This window comes from Amphiura filiformis, unplaced genomic scaffold (assembly GCF_039555335.1).
Source record: "Amphiura filiformis unplaced genomic scaffold, Afil_fr2py scaffold_72, whole genome shotgun sequence".
Lineage (NCBI taxonomy): Eukaryota > Metazoa > Echinodermata > Ophiuroidea > Amphilepidida > Amphiuridae > Amphiura > Amphiura filiformis.
Window position 1 is genome coordinate 343,742 of NW_027305536.1, and position 9,027 is coordinate 352,768.

Genomic DNA, 9,027 nt, shown 5'->3' on the forward strand with positions numbered 1-9,027 from the left:
GGGCTTTAATGATTTCTTTTTCTTTTTCTTTGTCTTTGCTTGAATTCTTTGAGGTATACTTTCGTGGGGTCGGGAATTACTGGCTTGGCATGTTTGGAAGGAGAAGTTTGCAAAGCAATGGACTTAAGTTGGTAGATGTCATTGCATTATTTTGCTATCTACTGCAGATAACAATGATAAATTTGCATCCCACATCCGTGTGATGTTTGCTTGACGGTGCCCTTAGTGTCGTAGCAATATAAAAGATGGTGAATGATTTTCCAAAAAGATTGTCAACTTTTTCACTATCCAAATTGCTATGTTTTAAAATGTTTGGGGCTATGTATAAGGTATTCTACGTATTATTCTGCTTAATTTAGTCAAAATTTGATGAAAATATATGTTTAAAATGACCGATCCCTGAAATATTTATGAATGTAATGTAATATGTTTTATTCCCTATGTTCCTTAATGTATATAAAATAACATGTCTAAGTTTCATTTCAATCGCTCTACTGGATCTGAAGTTGTGAACCCAAATGTGAAGAAGCAAAAACTGATTTTGGAATTCCTCAGACAATCTTAGAAATATTTGTTCGAACACTTTTAAGGCCTTATTGGAAATGGTCCCCCTTCTACCCCCGTACAATGTTGGCATGCCCAATATGCTAATCTTCACCATATCTTCTCCCAACATTGTTTGGTGGGGAAAGGGGAGGGGGCATGCTTAAGATGAACATTGAGACAACACTATTATAATTCTTAGTTTCCAGTGACTCATATAGCGTGCACTCTAAGCTAAGAAGAACATAGAAATTACAGTGGGTGTTCGAACACATTTTTTCCGGGATTGTAGATCATATATCTAGATCATTTAAGGATTGAAAATTGGGAACCTAAAAATTTGGCATGTGTAAGGGGGGGCAAAGATTTTTTGGCGGGCCAAGAGGGGGGCAAGCAATTTGTAGGCCGACAGGGGGCAAGCGAGTTTTAGCGGGTCGATTGGAAATTTTATCCCCCCCCGGGGGGCTCATATATACTATATACATTATGGCTTTAAATATGGCCCGCTTTAATAGACAAAGGTACCACACTGAGCCGGGTTAAAATTTTACCATAAGAGTCTCATTTTTCTGATTAATCCGACTGGCATTTCTGAAAAGTGACGTGAGCTGAGATATTTGTGTTGAAAAGTGCAGTTTTTGTGAATATATTTTAAATTATTTAATCCTAAATCGTGCCATAGATGTCCATTCTGTCTTTACACAATTATTTTTTCTCTATAATCTGCCTACGTTGATTTTAGGCCTTAAAGGAGTATTTCGTGATCCCAGCATCCTCTTTTTATGACATTTTTCAGTAGCTATCCACGAAAAAAGCCTATTCCCAAAATTTCAGTTGATTCCGATTTTGCGTTTTTCAAATTTCACGATATCTTTGCAAAACGAATTAATCTGCAAGAAATATTTTGTACATAAACATTATGTAGCCAGAGGTTTCCAGTGATATGAAAATCTCAACTTTTTTTGAGAAAAGTGGGGGGATGAGGCTGTGGATCACGAAATGCCCTTTAATATGGTAGAGCGGATATGAAATCTGGTGCTATACGGTATTTCAAAAACAGAGCGAAAAACAGAGTAGAAAGTGAAAGTGTAGCCCCACCGTTAAAGGGCAGCATCCTCTCTGTTTACCTCTCTGTTTAAAAACAGAGCAGATTTTTCTTATCCTAAATCGTGCCATAGATGTCCATTCTGTCCTTACACAATTATTTTTTTCGCTATAATCTGCCTACGTTGATTTTAGGCCTTAATATGGTAGGGGAGAGCGGGGAATGTTCGCCCTATTTTTTTCTGACCAGCCTAGCGATGTCAATTTTAAGGTTAGGGATGACCTGATTAGCCCATGTGAAAGCCCTATGTCTTAATTAGCTATATACGGCCACAATCACAGAACTGTAGGCCTATAAATACAATAGCAACAGGATAGAGCAAACAAAAAAGTTTTGCAAAGTGGCGATCTTGCCCCATATTTGGGCAGGTTCGCCCATATGGTGGGGTAAGTTCACCCTAATCACAAAAAAAGGTTTAAACATTGCATAGCAATAATATTCAATGCACACATTTAGCAAGAGTACATGTACATGTATAGGGCCTATACAGGGCATTCATTCTCTTCTGGGGTGTCACCGTTTTTTTTTTTTTTTGTTATTGTTTTTTTTTATTGCAGGGGTCGGGTCAGGGTAAAATGTATAGGTAACCTAGGCAAACCTTAGTTAACACATTTACTAGTCAGCGAATTCGCCGCGACCGGGGCCCCAACACAATGCATATTTACATAGAAATTTGAATTTTTTGAATAGGTGGGTGAAGGAAACCTACATAAATATGTTTTCTATACTTCACTTGACCCATATATATGATTTTTTATGGTGATAATCAAGTCGCACATGGAATTTTAGAGGATTTTGATAGCAGTTCCATTAAAAGATCTAGCACCACCCCCGTAATGCCGTTTTGGGGAACTTTGCTAGCTGTATCTTTTTGATGAAAGTCAATCTTTGACAAGATGTAACTTTGCTATGGAAAGTGCTATGAAAAAAGGTTTTCAGTTTTGGCTTAGTTTACTCAAGGGCTTTAATTTGATATATAAAACGATGCAATTTGATGGCAAATTTGAATTCACCTAGCATACCTAAAATGTAGGGGTCCAAAGTGAGCTTAAGGGCAGAGTAATGGGAGAGAACATGGACCTTTTCGAACTTCATTATTTCTGAATTGTATGTCCAAAGTATATAAAACTATACATTTTTGGAAAGGAAATGAGTCAAGGAATCCCATGGTGACGTCAAATTTGTTCAAAAATCTCAAGTTTTTGTAAAAATCACAAAAATCCACTTTTTTACCCCAATTTTTTTGTGACAACTTAGAAAAAAATCCGTTCGGAGTAAAAAAAAATCAGTTAGCTTTTCATGAAGAAGAGACATGAACTTAGGGAAGGTTTTTTATTTTTCGAAATTCGTCTCTTTTTCGAAATATTGAAAAAACATGTGAAAAAAAGCCATTTTGTCACTCTATTAAGCTAAAATTGCACATAATGGTGTAAATTTTTGTTTAAAAAAAATATTTTGAAAAAATGAAAAAACCTACCCTAGACTTTGATGTACTCTAAAGAAAAAAAAAAAAGTTTACCCTTTGCTTGCATATTTTTCGAGTTATCTTGTCACAAAAATCGCGCAATATTGTCAAAAGTGAACTCTGAGAAATCGACGTTTTAGTAAAAAAATGTCAAAATTATGCATAAAACGTCCTTAAATTTTAAAACGGTAAGACTTTCACACTTGTAAAAGCTGTATCTGGTGCATGGTCTAAATATGCATCTTTTTTTTTTTTGAATCTATAATCTCTGCTTTCAGTGCGCCAAAATTCAAAATAATTAAAAAATCTAAGTGGCATTTTGACTGCAAATTTTTGTTTTGTTTACACCACATTTGCTGGCGTTAACAACATACCGAATGCGTCTTGACTGCGTTGGACATACGCGCAGAGTTGCGCCGCGTCACGCGACGCGAATCGCGCGCGTAATCACAATATTTCGCATTCGCGCATTTCTGACTCATTATTTCCCGCCAATTTACTAAGCTGTCTTGAGCCATGTGACTTTTTAGAGTTGAAAAGAGTGAAATAAATCAAGCAAAAATACGAATAAATATTAGCAAGTTGTATTTTATCAGTTTCAAGTGAAAGAATACATCTTAGTGTTGATAAATATCAAAAAATCTCAAATTCGGTCGTGGACGAATGTGTCTTCCATTACTCTGGCCTTAAACGTATCATGTTGACAACTTCGGGGAGAAATGGATTAGGACATATAAAAACGGTGGTATGAATAATACCGATATCACATAACTTAAAAAAAACACATGTTTTTCAGTAGTTTTAGCCTACCTTGTTTAATGGTTTAATTATCAATATTTTGCATAATACGCTGATGGGGCAGGTCCGCCCTCCAGTTTGGGGTAAGTCCGCCCGGGGAAGAGGGCGAACTTGAGCTCATGAGCTAATTCTGTAAATTCAGTGATCAGTCAGAAGATCTAAGATCAAAATCTACACAACGAACATCCTTACACTTACCAAATTTCCTTCACTGGGATTTTTCTTCCTTCTGTGGTCTTTGTTGTTTAAATAAAAAACGAATAGCACAACAAACGCCACCCGGGAAAAGCTAGTCCCCTAGTCCGAGGTGATCTGACGATAACACTCCGATCGCCAGGCAATCTACGAGTGCAATTAAATTGCGATCGATTGTTTACTTTGAATAATTATGGCTAATCGCAGCCTGTAAGCCTTCGACTCTCGTACGTACGGTCTACTTCCATTCTGTCCTTATACAATTTTGTTCTCTACAATCTGCCTACGTTTGATTTAGATTTAATAAATTACGCCTACGGTAAAAAGCCAACTAACGCACACGCGCACTTGGAGAAGGTTGTTTAAATATATTAAAGGAGGATTTCGTGATCTCTTTTTATGACATGTTTCAGTACATATCCACGAAAAAAGCCTATTCCCAAAATTTCAGTTGATTCCGATTTTGCGTTTGCGAGTTATGCATAATCATGTGTATTACACTGCTCCATAGACAATGCGTTGTAATTTCGTTCTGGTGCACCAGAACGAAATTCAAATTTCACGATATCTTAGTTAAACGGATTAATCTGCAAGAGATATTTTGTACATAAACATTATGTAGCTAGAGAAAAGTGGGGGGGGGTGAGGCTGTGGATCACGAAATGCCCCTTTAAAGCAACATTCAGTGTACATGCATTGGACATGACCCCAGATGAAAAGAAGAAGCAATTTCGGCCTGATTTTTAGCTTAATAGGCCTACTCGACTCTCCTCCAGGTAGCGCGAGCGGAGCAGACTGGCAGACTGGCAGAGTTTAATATGGGGCAAGTGAATGATGTGATGCATCCTATAGGAACATCCCCCAAACTTGATGCCAAAGCAAAAACAAAAATTTTGAATTCATTCTGTTTTTCATAAATTAAATGATGATCAAAACCCAGACTAATCACCTAGTTTTACAAAATATTTGAATTTGAGATTTATAGTGGAGACCACTTAGTTTTATGGTTCACTAGATGGCTATGGGCCCACCCACCTCATTATAAAACCTTTTCCCAAAAGGGAGAAAAGAATTACGATTTTACTATGCTACCCAAAATCAGTGAGTTTGAGTATGGTGAGTTGACTACATAAATTTTGCAGGCCTACCATAATATCCCAATGCTATATAAATATGCATTGGCACAATTTCCAGATTTGACAACCACTCTTCATCCTATTATAAATCGAGCACAAGAAATCAAGGGGTCCAATTCAATTTTTCTGGACCCTTTGGTGCCTGCAAAACCAACATTTAAGGGGCCCGATGAGAATTTAAGGAGTCCATCTGTCCAAAATTCTAAACTTCAGAACTTGTCAAATATTCCAGTGAAATAGTTGTTGGAAATGGTGATTCAAAAGATTTACTGATCTTTTTATTTTTAATTCATGATTTATGCCTCCGTGCATAAATTAAGGAGTCCATACAGTTTTTATCGGACCCTTTGGAGCTCTTTGGTTACTTTCAACTTGAGATTTAAGGAGTCCAAAATGGGCAAAATAAAAAAATAAGGAGTCCCTAGACGCGCAAAATCCTTAAATGCGACCCCTGCTCTCCTCTGGTTGCCATAGTAAGTTTACTGCAAGTCACTTGTAGACATAGGCCAAGCTGTACTTAATATCGATAAACGGAAGGTCATTAATTGACCCTTTTCTGATATCTAGCTGTTTGCTGCTTGTTACAACCTAAAGCCTACCATAATATTACGTGGCCAGGTTTTCGGAAGCACAACTTGTAAACCAGTGCTATTATACATGTCCTACCATGTGCTCAAGACTAAAAAAAAAAAAAAAAAGGAAGGGGGGTGAGATAAGCGTATCAATATTATACGTGGAAGCTTGAACTGCCTGCATTTGACAGGAATTATACCTTGAATTCGTAATGTAGGCCTACCTTAGGCCGTATAAAATTAAGCTTTTGGTTCTCGTTCCCTCCCTCCGCAAATTTTTGGGATTTGTCAGATTTGTATTTTTTTTTTTTTAGATTTTTCAAATTTTAAGACTTTGGAAAGATTTATGAAATCTTCATACATAAATAAGTTTATTAGATAACAATGACCACTTGCACTTCTCTAAGTCTTTTGGGGTACTCTAGGGGGTTTGTCCCTCATATTTAAAAAAAGGGCCTTATCGTTTCCTCGATCGAGCACTGTTGGATAAGATCAAAAACTACTAACAATGCTAATTTTACATTAAAAAAACAAAAACAAAAAACACTAGACTTAGCAGTGGTCTAACCCACGAACACAGCCGTGTTGTGACCCCTAATGACCTCTGACCCCAAAATATATGAAAATGCCCATACACATTGGCTAATGTCAATGCATGGGTGCACGTGGCACCACTTTGCTATGTTACTTGTGGCAGAAGGGGCATTTTGAAGGTTTTTTCGTCTCAGACCGGAAGTGAACCCTTAATGACATTTGACCCCAAATAAAAAATACCACATATGAATTGGGTAACCACAATTCATGTGTGAACATACCGTTACTGTCCTATGTTTTTCCAGGAAAGTTACTGGTTTTTCTTATCAAATAAAATTTTTGAAGGTTTTTCGTTTTATACCGGAAGTGACCCTTAATGACCTTTGACCTCAAACAAAAAAAATACCACATATACATAAGGTAAACATAATTCATGTGTGCACATACCGTCACTCTCCTATGTTTTTGTTAGCCTATACAAATTTTTGAAGGAATTTGGTTTTATACCGGAAGTGACCCCTTAATGACCTTTGAACTCAAATCTGTGTATGATTCATAGACGCTGGGTAATAGCAATGCATATGTACAAGTTGCGTCACCGTCCTATGTAATTTGTGGGAGAAGTAGCAGTTTGGAGGTATTTCATTTTATACCGGAAGTGACCCCTTAATGACCTTTGACCCCAAATAAAAAAATACCACATATACATTCGGTTAACATAATTCATGTGTGCACATACCGTCACTCTCCTATGTTTTTCTTAGCTAATAAATTTTTTGAAGGAATTTGGTTTTATACCGAAGTGACCCTTAATGACCCTTGACCTCAAATCTGTGTATGATTTATAGACACGGGGTAATAACAATGCATGTGAGCAAGTGGCGTTTTTTTTTTTAAATCACGTTTTTGACCCCTGTGACCCCTACTTGACTTTTGACCCCACGAATTCCATGGGCATGGTAATTGATGATTGTGACCAAGTTAGGTCAAAATCGGTGTACGCATGTCAGTGCTAGAGCAAATGTAAAGGTCGACAGAAGAAGAAGAAGCAGATCCTGTAAGAAAAAAGACACAGCCGTGACTAACGTCACCGGCTGTGTAATAGGCCTACAGTATGTATTCTTGGGAATATGAGAGTTGCAAAATGATCTTCTGCATGAATAGTTTTGTTTTTAAAGTGGTTGTAAGGATAGTTTTGCATAGTTCAGTTACTCGGGATGTTTCGGAAGCGCCTCTAAATATCGCCGTCAAACATATCTGTATATCAAGAGATGGCGCTATTTCTTGGGTAAGGAAATATCGCTGTGCAATGTATAGCGATATTTTCCATCGCATGCACACATTGAGAACTATATTGTGTTGGTTTTATCGTTGAAATAGGACGACCCTGATAAATGCGGTGCCTGGATGACAATATGCTTCCCGTCGATTGCTCCCAAACAGTGTGGAAAGTTCCGTCGATTTTGGAATTGATTAGCAATACGCTGGCGAAGTTACGTAATTAATCGGATTAATTTCCATAGCAATAGGTGAAAACAATTTTGAACATATCGCGCTTCACTACAAGTAGGTTACTCTCATCACCTGTGTATGTCTGTAATCGTAGACCAAATACAATACTGGCCTTTTCAAAGATACTAATTTTACAGGTGCAAGTGATCAGCATGATATGGTTCAATGCAGAGGTACCGCGTGAACGTATCAGTGCAGCGCGGTATATTCAAAACTTGTTTTCACCTATTGCTATGGTAGTTAATCCGATTATTACGTAACTTCGCCAGCGTATAGATAGCCACACTATCCTAGTTGGCCGGGCATCTTTAGAACCTCAGGCTGTAACGTGTCCCATATGGCTTGGCATGTTTCACGGATGATGTACCCCAAGGTGGAATATCCGATTCGAAAATCGTTGGCCAGTTGCACTTGTTCTGTACCCGTTGCTAGGAATCTGACGATCGAAATAAATGCAAAAAAGTTACAATATAATGTGAATCCAAGGAGGTGGCATACCGTCGCTGTTGATGTGTGTTAACTATACAGTTTTGGGTCCTTTGCAGAAGATATTCTAAGGAACGACTTGAGAAGTTATAGTTAATGGTTATCCAGCGCTTGGTAAGACTACCTTAGATTTTGAGATTATATATTGAAGTTATTGTAGTAAATGTTTATCCAGCGCCTGGTAAAACTACCCTAGATTTTGAGATTATATGTGACGTGTCATGTCAAAAGGAGACACTTTTGGGCAGGTTATCAATTCTGAGGTTTTTACATATCTTAAATATAGAGATGTTTTGCTCCACAACGTTGTTTTCCCCAATAAAATCGGACATTCCTAAGCGACGGTATTGAGTTTGTAAGTTATGATATTATAAAATTGGAAATTGAGATATCAGCCTTTAAAAATATTATTGATAATGTTGAGAGAAGGAATTACCTTGAAAAATGTCTCAAAAAAGACAAGTTGCCAGTTATATACCTGTCTGAAACTATCATACAATATTTTTAACATTAATAACATCAGAAATTCGCAACAAACCCAAATTGTGAAAAAAATGACCCGGGCAGATTTTTGGCTTTTTCTCCATTTGCGATCCTGCCCAAAAGTGTCTCCTTTTGACATGACACGTCACATATATTCAAGTTGTAGTAAATGGTTATCCAGCGCCTGGTAAAACTACC

The 9,027-nt window shown here is 37.3% G+C and overlaps 1 protein-coding gene across 1 annotated transcript in view; it reads right to left on the reverse strand.

Moving 5' to 3' along the window:
- The window catches only part of LOC140144687 (uncharacterized), a 156,042-nt gene extending 151,790 nt beyond the window's left edge, over nt 1-4,252 (reverse strand). The window contains exon 1 of the mRNA XM_072166495.1: nt 4,119-4,252. The gene's annotated coding sequence lies outside the window, so the exon portion shown is untranslated. The remainder of the gene's footprint in view (nt 1-4,118) is intronic.
- Between the last annotated feature and the right edge of the window lie 4,775 nt (nt 4,253-9,027).